The following is an 18,310-nucleotide window of genomic DNA, read 5'->3' on the forward strand; positions in this document are numbered from 1 at the left end:
AAATGACTCCTAAGCTCTTCTGCACAGATTACTACATAACTAGCGTTTTAGTGAATTTCCTTCCAAATGATTTTCTCTGCATTGATACACATAAAACTGCAAGAATATGTTTTTACTTTTTATATATGTTGCTCTAATAACCTGCTTTTCTCCATACAAATGTTTCCATTCCAGAACAAATGTTCTGGAAATTTAGGTATATGTCATCATATTAAATAACTACATATTCTTCCATTACTTATACTAAAATTCAGTTACTTCGTCTCTTTTTCCCTTTTGTCATTTATCTAATAATACGTGTAGTTATTTGTTAGCATTTCTTCTCCCTCTCAACATAGTAAGTGCCCTGACAGTGGAGATGTTCTGCACCATTTTTCCTGCCGTAGTCCCAGGGTCCAGCATGGGATCCAGCGAATGTTAGGTTCTCTAAAAGTAGTTATTGGGTAAAAGATAGAGGTGTACTAGATCCTTAAGGATACCTAATTTTGAAAACAAAGTGTATGTGGTCTGTGGGGGCCAGCAGCAGGATTTGAAACCCAGATTGGTTAAGAATTTGAGTGGTAAAGATAATGGGTGATACAGAAATTATGGGACCCAATTCTCATTAAACCATGTGACCATGAACCTGACATCATTTTACCTTGATGAAACTAAGGGTCAAAGGAAGTTTTGTGAATTAATTTCTATTATTAATAAGAGAAATTACGTAGTGGTTCTTCAACTGGGGTCAACCACGTAGGTGAGAGAGCTTATACACATGAACTCCACAGTTTCTACAAAATCATCTCCGGCTTTGAGTTCCCCAGAATGGACCTAAATAAGAAGTGGCTCACACTGGAGTCACTGACTGACCCATTAACCTTTCTCTACAGAAATTTCAAGGCACCCCGATATTAATGTACAAAGATTGTAGAACAGAGATACTAATAGAAAAATGATGGCTAAAGCCTACATGAACAGCAATAAAAGAATGGTTAAGTCAAATCTGTGACTAGCAATGTCTAAATACGAGAAGGTGAGGAAGTGGTGACTAGTGGGCCGTCTCTAGGGAAGGCGCTCTTCAGACTACCTGTGGTGTAGAGATTTTGTTTTTCAATCCCCAATCTATTTCAGACTGATATTTTACAAACTACAATAAAAAAATTTCAGCAATATCAAATTGCTGTAAATTTTCTAAGCACTTCCCCTGATTCTCTGTACTTATCTGTCTGTGGACCAATTAAAAACCATTCAGAAACTGGCATCAGCCCATGGACCATACTTTGTGTAGCAGAGTTTGATACAACTGTGGTAAACATGCTCATTAATTCAAAATTGAATATTTTTTTTAAAAAATTGAATCCCAAATTTGCCAAATAGATAAATGGTCTTACTTGGTGTGTTTCCACTCGGGTATTATTCATCTCAAAGTAAAACATCACGTGTGATACTGACTATACTTCAGAATGTGGGAATTATTTGTCACCAACTGGTTTTGCACCATGAATATCGAAGCTGGGGATCTTTGTTATTCTAGCTTTTGTAAAGCAAACACTAAGCTGGTATTTAGACTATTTTATGGTATACTAACTCCTCTACTATAAACAAAATGTCTTGATTTTTACCTTTATCTGTCTATTTTCCCTCTATAAATAAGACTATCATTCAAGTCTGTTCTTGGGAAAATATTAGCTAAAGTCCATTAACATCAGGAAACAAATAACTAATATAATCCTGGCCAGGAATCCTTTCCAAAGAGCTAATTAACTTCAAGTATTTGAAGCCAACAGGATTGCCCACCCTCACCCCTAGAGAGGGCAAATAGGCCTTATTTCCCTGTAATACACTCACAGCCTCTGTTAATAGTTAAAGTCTGGCAGTCGAAACCCAGAGGTTGAGTTTTTAGTGCTGTTAGATTATCCCAGGGCAGCATCAATTTCTGGCAGTGATAATGCATGCAATGGCTTTCCGGCAGGACACGGCCACAGGGTTCCTGGCAAAGCCACTGAGCAAGGTTTTTGTAAGCAGATCCATATCATTTTTGACAGGACTAACATATGGCTTCGAATTTCTGGCCAAAGCCTCCTTCATGGTTCCTATCAGAAGAGACCCTACATGCTCTCTGGCAACACTGCCATGCGATGTAAAGGATTTAATTCCTGGAAGTATATTGCCACAGTGATTTGCTACAGTACAAATTTCAAAGTTGGTTTCCTGCCAACACAAAATTCTATAGGTCATGTCAAGGCCAACACCACAGTGAGTTTTCAGCAAGAAGATATTAAGCTGATCTTTTAATAGCCCTCATACTCACACTTTGCCATATTCTTAAGTGTTTCCATGTACATTGAGCGTAAATGAAGTATTTTCTACATGAAAGCATATTGCAGTCATGTAATGTGTTTTGTGCACGTGCATATATGAGCGTCCTCCAGCACCTCTCACTTGTCCATCTCGTAGAGTGAATTGCAGTTATTTCAAAATTTCACTCTAATTTGCAAAAGCCAATGCATGTTCCTGCTAACAGGGAGGATGGAAAGAGCAATAATGTCCTACAGTGCAAAATATAATTCAATTCTTTCATCTTTTTATTCTGACCACAGACTAATTCAGCAGCTTAACTGACTGCAGTTATCTGAAGGCAAGGAGCCCTGGCCTTTGAAAGGTGATTAAAGTTCAAGATATAGGACAGGAAGTAGCAATATATCCTTCACTGGGGATGATGCATTATTATATTTTCCTAAAATAGCACGACGCACAATGCATATATTTAAAATGCTCTTCTAATCCTGCTCTCGGGACACTGAAATTGACAATGTCCTATCACATTTTCCTAATACTTTCATCACAACTGGGGTCACCCTGCTCAGGGTTAACTCGGTAAGTATGGATTCAGGTAAGAGCTTTCTCAAAGAAAAGGTTATAGAGTCACTACGCTTTATTTGATTTATATAAAATATTAAACACACTGACAAGAGAAAAGCGAGCCTTCCTCAGCTCAAAATAAAACAAAATGCTTTTTAAAAGTGGTTATTATTCAACAAAAGCAAACAGATTTTTCTAGGTCACTTCCTTTCTGTTTCATGTTGCCTCTGAGATCTTATGATAACAATTAACTTGGTATAGCTCCTTAAATTGGTTTATTTTCATCCTTAGAAAAACACTGTCCCCCAACCAAAGCTTATTCACATTTGAGTAACCCTTGAGATACAAGCAGATGAACTCTCATGTGTAAACCAATGTGGAGAAAAATGCCTAGCTGAAGCACAAATGTACACAACTTATTGGCAAGTGTAGATTGTGTATGTGAGACTTATTTCTCCATTGTTCATTTTGGTATGCCTAAGAGACAGAAAGCAAAGTAAAGGTTAGAAAAACTCAGGAAGGACATTTTCTGAGTGTCCTTTGGGACCAGAGCACTGTATTGATGGATGTCCTATAGTTGTAATTCCCAATCGGCTCTACCTTGTCCCTCCACCAAAGCCTGAACAAGAGTCCTGAAGTTGACTTCTGTCCTTTCCCTTTCATAGCTGCAAAGGTATCTTCAAGTGGGTGGAACTCTGGTTGTTCTTCCACAATCGTTCTAATACTTTTGGAATTGTCTGACTCTATCTGATACGAAATGTAAGACATGATTGTCACAGACATTCAATATTTCATTCATTTACTTGTTCCATCAGTAGATAGTAACTGAGTAGAAAATATGTGCCAGGTACTTAGATGTAGTCTTTGGATGTGGGATGTCCTCATGGGGTTCAAAACTCTGAACCTCACCCTTGAACCATAATAAGGGAAGTCTTGTCAATTATAATAATTTTTGCCTTGCTGAAAGAAATAGGTCAAAGGAGAGGGATGTAAAGAGAAGACTAACAGTGCCATGAAGTTAAGGCCTCAAAATTTTCCAGTGAACCATGGTTGAATTTGGAAAACAACATGTCATACTGCTCTACTAAGTACAAGTATTACATAATTTAGTGCAAAGAAGATATAGGAATGTGGTACCAGGAAAAAACAGTAACTTATAAATATGACGAAGCAACACTTTGTTTTGCAATGGTGTGTTAATGTAGGACCCTTTCACACTAACTCATTAAGTGCCGATGTTTCCAGCCAAAGAGTTTAAAGATCATTGATTTGTCTGGTTCGGATAAGCAATGGCTCAAACCCAAGAGACAGCTGAAACACAGAGGAGAGATAAATCTGGCTTGAGGAATCACCGAGAATGACACTACCTATCAGATGATAGGAAAAGACTTGGTCTGTGGCCTTTCTTTGACTTTCTCTGTTGTGACTTGGGAGGTGTGAGTTTCTTGGTCGGTAATTACAGCTGTAGTAGGTCAATAAGGTGCATGTTTCTCCTGAGATATCAACAGAGGAGTCAGACTCTGTTCCAACAGGAAAGGATCACCAGGTACACTGATCCCAGTCAGGTGAACTGCTCCAAAAGCCATGCGTACGTTTCTTTTTTTTTTTTTTTTTCATGCGTACGTTTCTAAGCAAGAATAATGACAGAACGCTCGGTGTCTCACATGGAGATATGCCTCCTTTTCCCCTGAGAAAGGGAAGTTATTACAATTTTCGAAGTACTTATTAGGCACTAAAGAAAGTTTTCAGATGATATTGTTCTGCTATTTTAAGGAGGAGGAAAGGATCCTTCGGAGTTAAATAAACAACGCAAGAATGCAGAGCCAGCACCTGGCAGAGGCAAAGCTGGCGTGCAGGCTGGCATCCCTTCCAGTCAGCCGCCCACCCCCCGCCCCCAGGAGACTCTCCCTCAGCCTGTAGTTCCTTCTTACCAGTGGGGGGGAATGACAGAGGCATCATTTTTCCAGTTACTTCAGAGCACAGATTTTGCTAACTATATTTCTCATTTCTATCTTCACAAAACACCCATGGTGCCTTTAGATGGAGTCAGGAATGTTAGATTTCTACAGGAAATTCTAAATTCTTAAACCCATGATGTTTTTTCTCACTTTTCTCCGTAATTAAAAAAAAAAAAACAGTAAAAAATAGTGACAAATTCATTAAGACATTTTTTCTCGCAAGCAAAATAATTTTAGATCCACTGTTCAGCCTTCATTAAAGCCATTACCACTCTGTGGAACAGAAAATATGTTAGAGCTTCCTACTGCTGTGTTTACAGCTGGATTGTCTTCCATTCCACATTTTATCAAACTGTGGTATAATCAAGGTACAGGTTAAGGTAACACATTATTAGGCTTCCCAAGAGAAGTGTAAATGAACTCTGACTTGTATATTGCCTAATTATTTTGTGTGCTACATCATTAGCTAGAGGAAGTCTTTACACTTAGATGTATTAATGACGGGAAAATTCAAGCCTATCATTTTTAAAGGGCACAATAGCATTATCCAAGGACATATTATAGCTGAGCCATGAAAGAGGGATTTCTTCAATTCTTCTCATTTTATAACTATTTCCTGACTATAAATGTTATAACTGCTCATTGTAGAAAATGTAGGAAGATACTGAAAATACACACACACACACACATATATATATATGTGTATATATATATATATATATATATATATATATAATGCAAATACACTTATATGTTCACAAAATTGGGACAGTAGTATATTACTTGTTTATAGATTAGGGTTTTTATCATTTAATAAAACAGACACATCTCTAGTTACTAAAATATTTTATATAGTTATATTTATGGATATAAAATTCATAATGTATCAACATTTATTTAGTCAATACTCTATTATCATTTATTTTGTTTCAAGTTTTTAAACTATTACAAACAATCCCAGCAGGAATATACTTATAGAAAAAAAAATGGCACCAATCCCTATGATGGTTTCCTAAGAATAAATTAATGGAGTCAAAGAATACGTATTTTTAAATTCTTTTTTCTAAAATGTTATACCAATTTAATGCCTAGCAGCAGTTAGAAAACATTGTTTATGAGTCTATCATTGCTGAGAGTGGCTATTATCAAGACTTTGAAACACTTATCAATTTAATAGATTAAAGATTTTATTTCATTTTTATTTAATGGAAGGTCCTTTTGGTAATTACTGATTATTAAGTGGAAAATTTTTCAGTATAGTTATTGGTCATTTATAATAAATTATATTTTACTTTTTCTTGTATTCATTTCATTCATTCATCCATCCATCCATCCATGCATCCGTTCATTTGATAAGTACCTACTGTGCTGCAGGCAGCTTCATTCCAGCCGCTGGAACACGGTGGCGAACATGACAAACTCCTGCTCTCACAGGTACACATGCTCCTGAAGGGAGACAGATAAACACAACTTCAAAAATAAACAAATTAACTTCAGCCTATGTGTAATCATTTCCTAGGGCTGCTGTAACAGATTACCACAAACTGGGCGGCTCAAAGAACAGAAATTTATTCACAGTTCTGAGGCTAGAAGTTTGAAATCAAGGTGTCAGCAAGGCCTTGCTTTCTCTATGGCTCTAGGGGAGTCAACTTCCTTGCCTTCTTACAGTGCCTAGTGGCCTGGGGTGTTTCTTGATTTGTGTCCTCATCACGCCAATTTATGCCTCCATCTTTCCTCTGTGTTTCCTCTATGCCTTTCTTGCCAAGATTTCTCTCCTTTCTCTTAGGAAGACGTCAGTCATTGCAATGAGAGCCCGCCCTAAACAGTTTGGCCTCATCTGGACTTACTGGTGTCTGCAAAGACCATATTTCCAAATAAGGTTACATTGACAAGTACTGGGGCCTAGGACTTGAACATAGCTTTGAGAGGGTCACAGTTCAACTGGCCACACTGTGCCAAATACGAGGAGGTACAAAGACAGTGTGAATTTCAACTTCCAAGACAGAGAGTGGTCAGGGGTGGGTTGGGAGGCCTCCTTTAGATGCAGCAGCCAGGGAAGACCGCTCAGGGAAAGTCACCACTGGGCTGAGACCCAGATGATGAGCAGAAACCAGCCATATGCAGAGATCTCCAAGCAGCAAACAATGGCTTGTGCGGCATCCCCAAGGGCTGGAGTGTTGTGAGATAGGAAGGGGCTGGATCATATAAGACTTTGTGGACCATGGTAATTAATCAAGATATAAAATAATCTTTTAAAATAACTATTACTTTTTAGTTACTATGTGCCAGACAACACTGAAACAAGTTTTATATATCTTAACTTACCTCATACATACAGAAAAAATAGTTTTATCACCTTCTTCTAAAAATAAGAAAATAGGGGCGCCTGGGTGGCACAGCGGTTAAGCGTCTGCCTTCGGCTCAGGGCGTGATCCCGGCGTTATGGGATCGAGCCCCACATCAGGCTCTTCCGCTATGAGCCTGCTTCTTCCTCTCCCACTCCCCCAGCTTATGTTCCCTCTCTCGCTGGCTGTCTCTATCTCTGTCGAATAAATAAAATCTTTAAAAAAAAATAAGAAAATAAAGGCTTAGAAATTCTAAATATCTTTTTACAGTTATAAAGATAATTAGGAGCACTTCTAATTGTTTTGTAAGTGTTTTTTATATTAAGTATGTTAACCTATAATTTTTCCAATAGGTACTTTCTTTCTAAACTAGTTTCTGGGCTTCTTAACCAACAGGTACTACGTATCAATGCACTTAATTATCTATTTATCTGTGTACCTATGTATCTATATTTTATTTTATGAATCCCATCTTGTCTGGTGTGATTAGACAAAAAAAGAAAAAGAAACTTCATTATCAGGGATTACAATAAATGTTGGCCTCTATTTTATTCTAATAGTCTTATGCTTTCTTTTCTTTCCTGATTTGTGTGTGTGTGTGTGTGTGTGTGTGTGTGTTCATTTGTTTTACATGTACTTTTATCATCCATCTGGAAGATGCTTTTGAACTAGAACTCAGAACTTTGGTTCTTCTCATGATTACAATAGAAAAAAACTGGTGTCATGATGAAGGCCTTCACTCTGGTACAACATTTGCCCTAACCCCCTCTACACAGCTGCAACCCTAAACCTAAATCCATGGTGGCAAAAATCATTTTCTGTGCTGAGACATGGTATGATCTTGTCTTCATCAGTTCAGGCTTCTAGCACAAGCATACCATAGGCTGGGTGGCTAAAACACATACTTCTCACGGTTCTGGACATTGGGACATCAAGGAAAGGTGCCAGGAGAGCTGGTGTGTGTTGATAGTCCTCTTCCTGGTTTGAAGGTAGCCATCTTCTCTCTGTCCTCTCATATAGCAGAAACTCGAGAGAGGACCTCTGGTGTCTCTTCTCTTTCTCATAAAAGCACAGTTCCATCATGAGGGCTCCACCGTCATGACCTCATCTAAAAGTAATTACTTCCCAAAGGCTCTCTCCCTCAATGTCATCGTATGAGGAATGAGGGTTTCAACATAGGAATGGTGGGAGTAGGGGGAGGGGACCCATTCAGTCCATCGCATGTCTCTAGCTCTTGGCTTTTCAAATTACAGAGCATGAATGTGGCTTTGTAATAATCTTCTCTACTGGCTTCTTGCAATGGCATAGTTCTCTCAGAGAGGGAAAGTTGTTGTGAGTCTGTGTTTGGTATTCTCTTTTGTTTGTTTTTGTTTTGTCCCAAGGCTATCCTATATACCAGATTTACTCTAAAAATAATTACTTTTTACCTGGATTCCAAAAGTGGTTCAGGCCCTTCTCTTCTTTTCCTTTGGCCATTTCAAAAAGTTCAAGGAAAGGATGGGGAAGTGGTGTTCCTCTGCTGATTTTATTAGATGCTTAAAATTAGAACTATTTCTGTATTCAGACGTATATAAAAACATAGTTACTGATGAATTTCTGACTTCTCATCAAAATGAATTTTTCCATCAGTATCACTTAATTTCCAGAGTTAAACTTTTACCATGAATGCCACTGGCTTCAACGAAGTGTCTTGTTCGTTTTCCGAGTCAATCACACACTACATTTCCAAGAATGTCAGATGTTCTAGTTGTTAGTTCTTGGTCAGATTGCTAGGCTGATAGAGTCTAATATCAGATAATATCGGAAAGAAGGGCCAGTGATATTGAAGTAGCTTAATGGGTTTAGTGACTGATTTGGCAAAAAATTGTGAAAAATCAGAATGCTATAAATTATTTAAAAATATCTGACAATATAAACTGTTCACATAAAGTTAAACATATGAGAGTGGGTCAATAAGAACATCAAGAAGCACAGAACTTTCAAACCAAAAATGGCATGTTCTCCTCCAGAAAACTGATTCTGATGCGCTTATATGTGACAAAGAAGCCATATCTCAGTTTGGTAGATTTCAAGCACTCTATCAACTCCAGCCCTAAAGAAAAAAGGGTGATTATTGGTATGAAGCTCAAAACAGAAATCATACAGAGAAACAAGAAAAGCCTACCAATTTTCTCACTTAGAAGTAACTCTGTTTAAGCAGATACATCAAATCCATTTATATAATTGTAAAATATAGATGGTTCACTTTAAGTTAGAGATTCTGAAAACTGAGCTCAGAATTTTATGGGAGCTCAATTATTTATTGTATGCTGCTTTCATTCTCTTTTCCCCTTAAATAGTAACTATACACACAAATTCCTCAAAACATGATAAATAAAATTAAAATCACCCTATTATATCCACCAACGAAAACAAGGAGGTTAAATGATTTGTTTTTGTATGGGTTATCCTTATTCTTTTTCTTGATTAGAACAGTTTAGGAGCTGGAACCTTTTTTTTTTTTCCCTTTCCCCCCTTCTTTTTCTATGCCATCTGGGTAGGCAAACCCAATTAGCACATGTTGAAAGCTAGCAACACCTTTTCCAACATTTCAAAGTTTTGGCAAGCTTTAAAAGTTACTGTGTCACATAAAAGCTCATTTGGCACATTACAGGGTTTGCAGTATGAATTTATCATATGGAATGATCATTTTCCAAGTGCATTGAGAACATACAGCACAATTGGATTTGGAAAGATCAGTTGAAATAAACTTCATCATTGTGGTTCTAGGATCAATCCACTCAATCTCTTTAATGGAGTTCTTCACCTTCTTTCCTTATACAAAAGAGAAAAGAGTTATGGTCCAGAAAAGCCCTGGCCTTGTTCTGAGATAGTCTTATTTCTGGCACTCTATCAACTCACTAAGGGAATCTTGGAAAGGATGGAGATGAAGGCTCCAAGTTTACACTACAGGTTTTATAAAATTCCCCAATTCTTATGTCTTTCTCATTATGCTAATGGTTTCCAAGGCTGCTCAGAGCTCAGCAATCATTGCTCTCCTCAATGATTATATACCTGGAGCTGACTGCCAGTTGCCCACCAGTCTCTCCCTTCTACTTCGGTAACATGCATTAGAGGAATTCTCTGGTGCATTATGCCTGTCTGTTGCGGTGGATATGCTATATTGCCTTGTTTGCCATCTGTTCCGAACTCCTTTAAGGGTGCCAACCTTTACCGAAGAAGCTGGACAACCAAATATTACATTTCCCAGACTTCCTTGCACCCGGAGTTCCAGATGTTATTTAGGTCCCATATTTAGATACACTTGCCTGAGCATTGGATCTGTAATTAAGTTAAGTAGGGAGACAGGCAATAACCCTTGAAACATCCATTCCGCTGTTGCATATCAAGCAGCCATAACAGGGCTCAGGAGTCAACAGTTCTTACAGCAGCTCCCTATCCCTGGATCAGTACTCAAACAGCTGAGTCAGCAGCTACCCCATTTTCAGGATTCTGGATTGTTGCCGAATTGGTACTTCTTTTGGTAGGCCGGTTCTATGGATTTTCTATGCTGGGTCCTTCTGTGAGTTTCAGCCCAGACCCTGCTCTGCCAGCTTTCCCAATGATATGTGTGAGCCTCTACTTCCCAGGATTACATAACTTCAGGTTTAAAAAACTAGTTTTCGTTTGTACTGAATTCTGACTCATCCAGCCATATTGTACTACAATGAGATTACTATGTCCTTGATCTCAAACTACACTTAAGAAATGATTTAAGCTATACCACAGATTGTCTTTTATCTCCTTGTTGCTCACACAGAGAGGAGAGCATGAGGAATTATTTTGGAATTTAAAATATCTCAGTAGTTCAAGAAGATAGTTTATTCTAAAACTCTTAGCATCAGAGCAGACCGATCTATAACTATTTGTGTGTGTGTGTTCCTATCAGTATAAAGAACTATACTGAAAGCACACGTCACATACGTCCATACGTCCATGCCCATGTTTTAACGGCCCAACGCATGCATCTGTTTGGATGCTTCATTGTAAACCAGCCTCCTTCCCCCAACTTACATCCAAGAGCACACCAAAAACATGAACAAACTGACACTGGAACTAATATTACCATTTCTCTATGGTCATATGTTATTCTTACTTTTAAATCATCCCTAATATCTAAACAGGCTCATGACTTATTAATCCTTCTATCTCAACCATACCTTATCAAGGGAAACATGATAGAGGGGGGGCAAATAGGTCCACTCTGCTACATTCTAGCTCTCTGTGAGTAACATCCTCTCATTGTCCTTAGTCTGAACAATGGGCACAGTAATTCTAAGCTATAATGTGGGGAGAACGTTCATGCATCAGTGGTGACTGGCATAATAGCTGCTCAATAAAGAGTTGCTTCCTGTCTGCTGTCATCATTCTCATTCCAGTCATATCATATCTGTGGTTTTAATAACCTCTGAATATTTCTGGGTGGAGCAGAAGGTATTCAGATAGAGAGATCATCATATAAGAGGCCTTTGGGGGGCACCTGTGTGGCCCAGTCAGTTGAGAGTTGGACTCAGGTCATGATCTCAGGGTCGTGAGATTGAGCCCTGCTTCAGGCTCCACACTCAGCACGGAGTCTGCTTGTCCCTCTTCCTCCTTGTTGCACCTCCCCTGACGTGTGCTCACTCGCTCGCTCTCTCAAATGGGTAAATAAATAAAATCTTAAAATTAAAAAGAGGCTTTTAGGTAAAAAGAGCAAGGTACCTTACGCATGTAATCTTAGGTTTTCACCATAAATTCCTCCTATGATGCCATCAAAGCAGTTTTAAGCCTTTACTGATAATGCAAAGTTATCAGTAACAATTCAGATTTTGCAATCTTTAACTCTTATGTACATTTCTACAGTGTTAACATATTTGTTTTCCTAATTACATTATAAACTGAACTCAGGACTTACGCTTCTTCCCTTGCTGTGTACCGTGCTATAGGTTTCTAAAAAGGTTTGATTGACCTGACCTGACACATAGTTTTAGAATAAGCCACATTCTTGAATCACTGTAATATTTTAAAATTCCCAAGTAATTCCTCATGCCCATATCTTTGTCTCTCTGTCATTTTATTTATTTTATTTTTTGGTATACTCCTAAAATACAACTTTAAGTTTTTATTTTCTTTAAATTTTACTAATAGATAACTTGTTAGAACTTTTGCTGCAAGAATTAAAATCTGTCCAGGCTTACAACGATAGCTATTTCTGAAATTATACTCAATCTCCCAAATTCTGATTTATTTGTGCTAAAAATCCACTCTTTGAATTACCACCTTGTCACTGATGACTAAAGGAAGTACTGAATGAAATCAGCTTATTATGATCATACATCAGACTACCCTAAAGTGATCTTTTAGTGGCTGACACACCTCAAGTGTCTTAATTTAAAAAAAAAAAAATAGCAAGTGAGATGAAGATCCTTAAAAGCACAGTGCTTGCAATAGAGAAAATTTTGTATTGTTCTTTAAAAATAGATTAAATCAATGATGGTTCAACATGTTTTTTTAAGATTTTATTTATTTATTTATGAGAGAGAGAGAGAATGAGAGTGAGCGGGGGGCGGGGGCGAGGAGAAGAGGGAGAGGGACAAGCAGACTCCACACTGAGCCCAGAGGCGCGACATTTGTGAGGCTCAATCCCAGGACATCAAGACCACAACCCGAGCTGAAATCGAGAACCAGACACTCAACTGAATGAGCCACCCAGGCACCCCGATGGTTCAATAATTTTAAAGCAAATATCATTTCTCATAATGTTTAGTGTATTGTTTTATAAGTTTACTTATAAATATTATCTACTATTACAGCTTAACAAAATACTTCAGTGTCATATATTGTCTACATTGCCTGAAGAGGCACGTATGTAGACAACTTTGCTATGTAATAGTAGCCTTAATGTTTGGCTGGAATTAGGCAGTTGTTGGATGAAATGATGATTTATCAATTCCACCAGTGGCTTTAGTGGTTAAACGTGTCAACACGGCTATTGCCTTACAAAGAGTCCTTGCTTTCTTACACATCTTGAAAATACTTATGTAATGTGGAACATGTTCAAAAGGCTCATTCCTACAAGGGAAAGAAGAAAGCCAAAATCTGAGTTCCCAAAATGAATGAAAATGTGTTCATTCCTCCCACTTCAGGGAGGTGTCAAAAAAGACTGTCAGTTTCATAATTATGCCTCTTGAGCAGATGGGCGGTAAGACATTCTATGACATTTGAGAAGAAAATAATTTTAAAACCCTAAAAATAATAATAAAGGAACTTCTAAATAAAGTGCATGCTCCAACACAGAAGTAAAATATCTTAAAGTAGAAATGGGTTTTTTAGAACAACTAGAGACCCATTTGTTAGCTAGACCTTTCTATGTTTACAGTACACACACCATCAGGTTTTACAGCAGGTCATAACAAAAGACAACCCTGCAGAATGTTCTGGAATAGCTACATAAGTTTGGAGCCGATGAATTTATGTAGTATGAATCTACAGTTTGCTCCTGCCTTGAATCAACCACGGGAAATAGCTGATGCAGAGAACAAGGTTAAAATTACAATATGAAGTAGGGGTTGGGAGAGGGGTGGTTAATTTTCAGCTTTTGTTTCATTCACTCAAAAGCAACAAGTAGAACATAATACAAGGAGGAAACACAGCTCAAATTTCTATCACAACCTGAAGGCTACCTAGCTCTCTGAACTGCCAAATCTATTGATAGACGGTAAAGATTTCCATTCCCTGAATCATCACACCCTTTCAGAACCCTCTATTTTCCTGTCAGTGTTTCTTTGGGTCCACTGGGTAGATAAACACTGCAGCTTAGGTGTGAAGTCTATCTGAAGAGGCATAAAAAAGGATATTGACAAGTCATTTGTTCCTTCTGTCTTTTGTGTCAGATTCAGAAAACCAAGGGAGAGCAAAAGAAAAACCAAAAAGATTTCAAAGCCTACATCACATTTCAGTTGATTTAGCAATCTGACTCCTGCAACTACCAGGACTGTTCTAATAAACAGATGGCCCTGACTTTTCAAATATAATATGTTTTTAAATTGCACAAATCATATATGCCTATTATAGAACAAGATGGAAAATAAAGATGAGTTAAAAAAAAGAAAGAAAGAAAGAAAGAAAATAAATATTGTCCACAATTCCACCACCTAGTGATCAGGATTACGAACATTTGGTGCTAGTTCTTCCTGGTGTTTTTCTATATGCACATAACTATATTTGCAAAAATAAGATCATTTTATACTTATGCTTTTGTGGACTGCTGTTCCATGTACATTTCTTTTTTTTTTTTTTTCAAGATTTCTTTTAATTTATTTATTTGAGAGAGAGAGAGCACAAGTGGGGAGGAGTGGAAGAAGCAGGTTCCCCACGAGCAGGGAGCCTGACTCAGGGCTCAATCCCAGAACCCTGAGATCAGGACCTGAACCGAAGGCAGATGCTTAACCGACTGAGCCACCCAGGCGCCCCTCATGTACATTTCTTAACAACTTTCATTGTCATTAGATTCTTACCATTTTTGATGGCTGTATACTGTATATATGCACAGGTGGTGTAGTACTATAATACAATATAGGCGTAGATATATAGTTCCAACTACATTATATGTGCTGTTAAGAGATAAACTGAGGCATATTATAAATTTCAAGAGTTTATTTGAGCATTTATCTATGTGAATAAGGCAAACTGGAAGTGGTTAGCAGCACTTCACTGCCAGGAACTAGGGGAAAGACTTACACGGAGAAGTGTGGACACAAAGAAAGGAAATTATTTGACTGGCTATCGCTTAAAGCCTAGTTGGTTATTTGTGATTGGTTGTCCACAGCGTTTTGATTTCATAACCTTCATGGATTTATAGGCTTCAGTTTTGGTTTGCTTTTATAGGCCACCATGGCATTACAGCCCCCCAATCTAATGGCCTCCTTCTTTAATTAAATTAACAATGTGAACGATGTATGTTCTACTGCATTCCAGACAGTGTTGGTATTTCACTTGGCCTATTTCTAATGTTTTGATTTAAATACTGCTGTGATGAATTTTCTCATATATACAATGTTTCGACTAAATTTTCTAAATAATTGAAATAGTTTCCTTAAAATTCTTGTAAGTAGAGTTGCTTGGTCAAAGAGAATGTAGATGCACACTTTTAAAAACTTTTTATTACCAAGTTTTCTTCCAGAAAAGTTTCCTCTAATTTATGCTATTTGTTACTAGTGAAGCCAAACAACTATTAATAGTTTTGTTGGCAATTTCTATTTTTTATTCCGTGAATCCTTATTTGTGACTTTCTTAGGATTTAGCTGCACATACCAGAAACCACTACAACTCTTACAAGTAATTGGAATATAATACAGGGTATTATATGCTTATAAAATAATTGGAAGACTTGGAAACACAAACTGTAGGCTGGACTGCACAATAGGGTAGGTGCTCCTCATGACCCACCGGATTCCCCTCAGCAGTCAAGGCCCCATGCCCCAGCTTCTCTGAGAATTGGCTCACAGCTCTCCACTCCACCCCAGAATTTTCTCTTACTGAATGGGACATTGTCTCTCCCTGGAGGTTAGGTCACTCTCCTCCCCAGAAGAAGAAGAAGCCAATAACCAATTGACAGGAGGTATAAAAGGCCAGATCCCTTGCTTCAAGGTGGTGCAATTAATGCCCCAAAGTTCCCTTCAAATCTACAGCTCCCCTCAGGTACTGGCTGCATTCTTACTTTGTCTCTCCATACCCCATTGTGCTCCCCTAACTCCCTTTTCCCTAAGAGCATTCCATCAACAAATCACTCACTGAAAAATCCCCATTTTGGCTCTGCTTCGAAGGATCTTGACTGAACACAATAACCATGAGAACAGTATTGCAAAACTGGCCAATCATGAAGGCTGGTGGGCCAACTGAAAAGCTTAGGAGTCAGGAAGACTGCTTTCCCGGTGCTGTTCAAGTTCCAAATCATATGTGAGCAAAGCAGACACACCCTGGATGTTGTATGTTCATATCTGTAAAGCTATGGAGGGTCCCCTAGTGCCATCACTCCTGGTCCTGCCACTGAACTAGTCTCCTGCACAAATGAAGTCGCCTGCAGACGGAGCAAGACCGCAAATGCATGTCCCCATCTCACGGGTCTCCTTTACATGTTTGTGCTACAGACAAAAAGAAGTACTTTGTACTACTTCTTTGCAGAAGCTTACACCCCAAGCGCTACAGAAGTCTGATGAACATTGTCTTCAGCTTCCCAGCCCCCACAAAGCTTTTAAGATTTTCAGGATAGTTGCAGGATTTGGGAAGATTTGAGTGGCCGATGTGCCATATTTACCCCTGGGACTTTTGCTCATTTTCTATGATGGATTTCTTCCCCTCCCTCCCCTGCCCCATGATTTTCAGCTGATCCCTTGTGTCTTAATATTATTTATGATGATTTTTGACCTTCAGAATACATTTTTTAAAAATCTGTCCTTTTCCTTATAGATTCTCTTTGCTATTACCCTTAGAATGGCTTTCCCTATGAAGGTTATAAACAAAAATATTTCCTAGGTTCTATTCTAGTCCTTTCATGGTTCTATTATCTACATTTCACTGTTTTAAATTAGATTGGCATATGCAGCAAGGTAAAGACTAATATTTTTTCCAAGGTATGCAGCTAAATATATAAGCAAAGATTATTGAATAATTAATTCTTTAGAGTCTAACTTGAATGTAATCCTTTTCGGTATTCTAAGATTTGTGCTCACCTTCACTGCTGGCCTGTCTTTCTGACACCAGCTGCTGCTGTAGAACGCACCGGAATAGTGGGCAGAAGAAAGCAAACTCTGTCACTCTTTTTCAAAGTTTATTACAGTATTTCTCACGAATCACTTTGTCAAGTCCTAGAGCAAATCATTTGAGCATTGTGTGCAATTGCATTAAATTTATAAATTTTAAAAAAGTAGGACTTATGATGTTCGATCATGTTATTCAAGATGATTGGATTTTTTTTTTTTTTAGTACGGTGGTTAACTTTTAACATTTTCTTCACATAGGTGTCACAACTCTTTTGTTATAAATTTTACGTGAATAAATTACTTTTCTGTGAATCTTTAGGCTGTAATATTTATTTCCCCATTTATTTTAGTAAATGGGTATTCTAAGAACAGAGAAGAGCTTTCAATGTTCATATAACTGTGCCTTTATCATGTTTTTTGTCCTGTCAAGGATATACAGAGCCGTGTTTAGGTCTTGTACGTTCTGTGCGTTTTTTCCTATGTGGTTCATGAAGGCTTTGTTTCATGTTGTTTTTTCTTTTTAGAAGTTTTTTCTTTTTAAATAAACTTAATGACGGTTCTAGCTGTCATAGGCACATGTAAATCTCATAAAAGAATTTGTGCTTTTTGTTTCAAATATTGATTTTAAATTTAAATTCAATTTTTGTTCTAATATCATGCCCAGTGCTTTGACTTGGCTTGCACATGCCTTTGTATTTTATTTTGGAGCTTACTTTTTTAAAATAATTTTATTTAGCAGTGCCTGGGTGGCTCTGGATTAAGCATCTGACTGCAGTCTCAGGTCATGATGTCAGGGTCCTGGGTTGGAGCCTCACATCAGGCTCTCCTCTCAGCGGGGAGTCTGCTTCTCCCTCGCCCTCTGCCCCTCTCCCTGCTTGCGCTCTCTCTTTCAATAAATAAAATCTTTAAAAAAAAATAAAATAAAACCATTTTAAGTATGAATGGCATACAAAAAGTTGTATATACTTAGTGTTACAACTTGATGAGTTTGCAGATAAATTTTCATCTGTGAAATCATCACAATGATCTGTGTGTGCCTTAAACATATCCATCACTTCTAAAAGTTCTGTATTTTTGTACGTCCTTTCAATCCTTGATTTTTAATGTTGGTCACTTAGTTCATTTAAAATGATGGCCTATAATGGGGTTGTTTTTTTTTTTTCAGCATAATCTGAGATGTGTAGAAAAAAGCTAGCACACTCACAGAACGTGAACAAACCAAAAAGGAGGGAGGAAAATGGAAGTACCAGTTTGACAGCTGGGGGTGGTGTTGGGGGTAAAATCATTTTCCACAGGAGGAAGCCCATGGTGGATCGTGAATGAAGTTCGAACATCAAACAACAACAGCATAGAATCACATTGTCTATAAATTCAGGAATAGATT

Source organism: Ursus arctos, unplaced genomic scaffold (assembly GCF_023065955.2).
Source record: "Ursus arctos isolate Adak ecotype North America unplaced genomic scaffold, UrsArc2.0 scaffold_8, whole genome shotgun sequence".
In the NCBI taxonomy this organism is placed as follows: Eukaryota; Metazoa; Chordata; class Mammalia; order Carnivora; family Ursidae; genus Ursus; species Ursus arctos.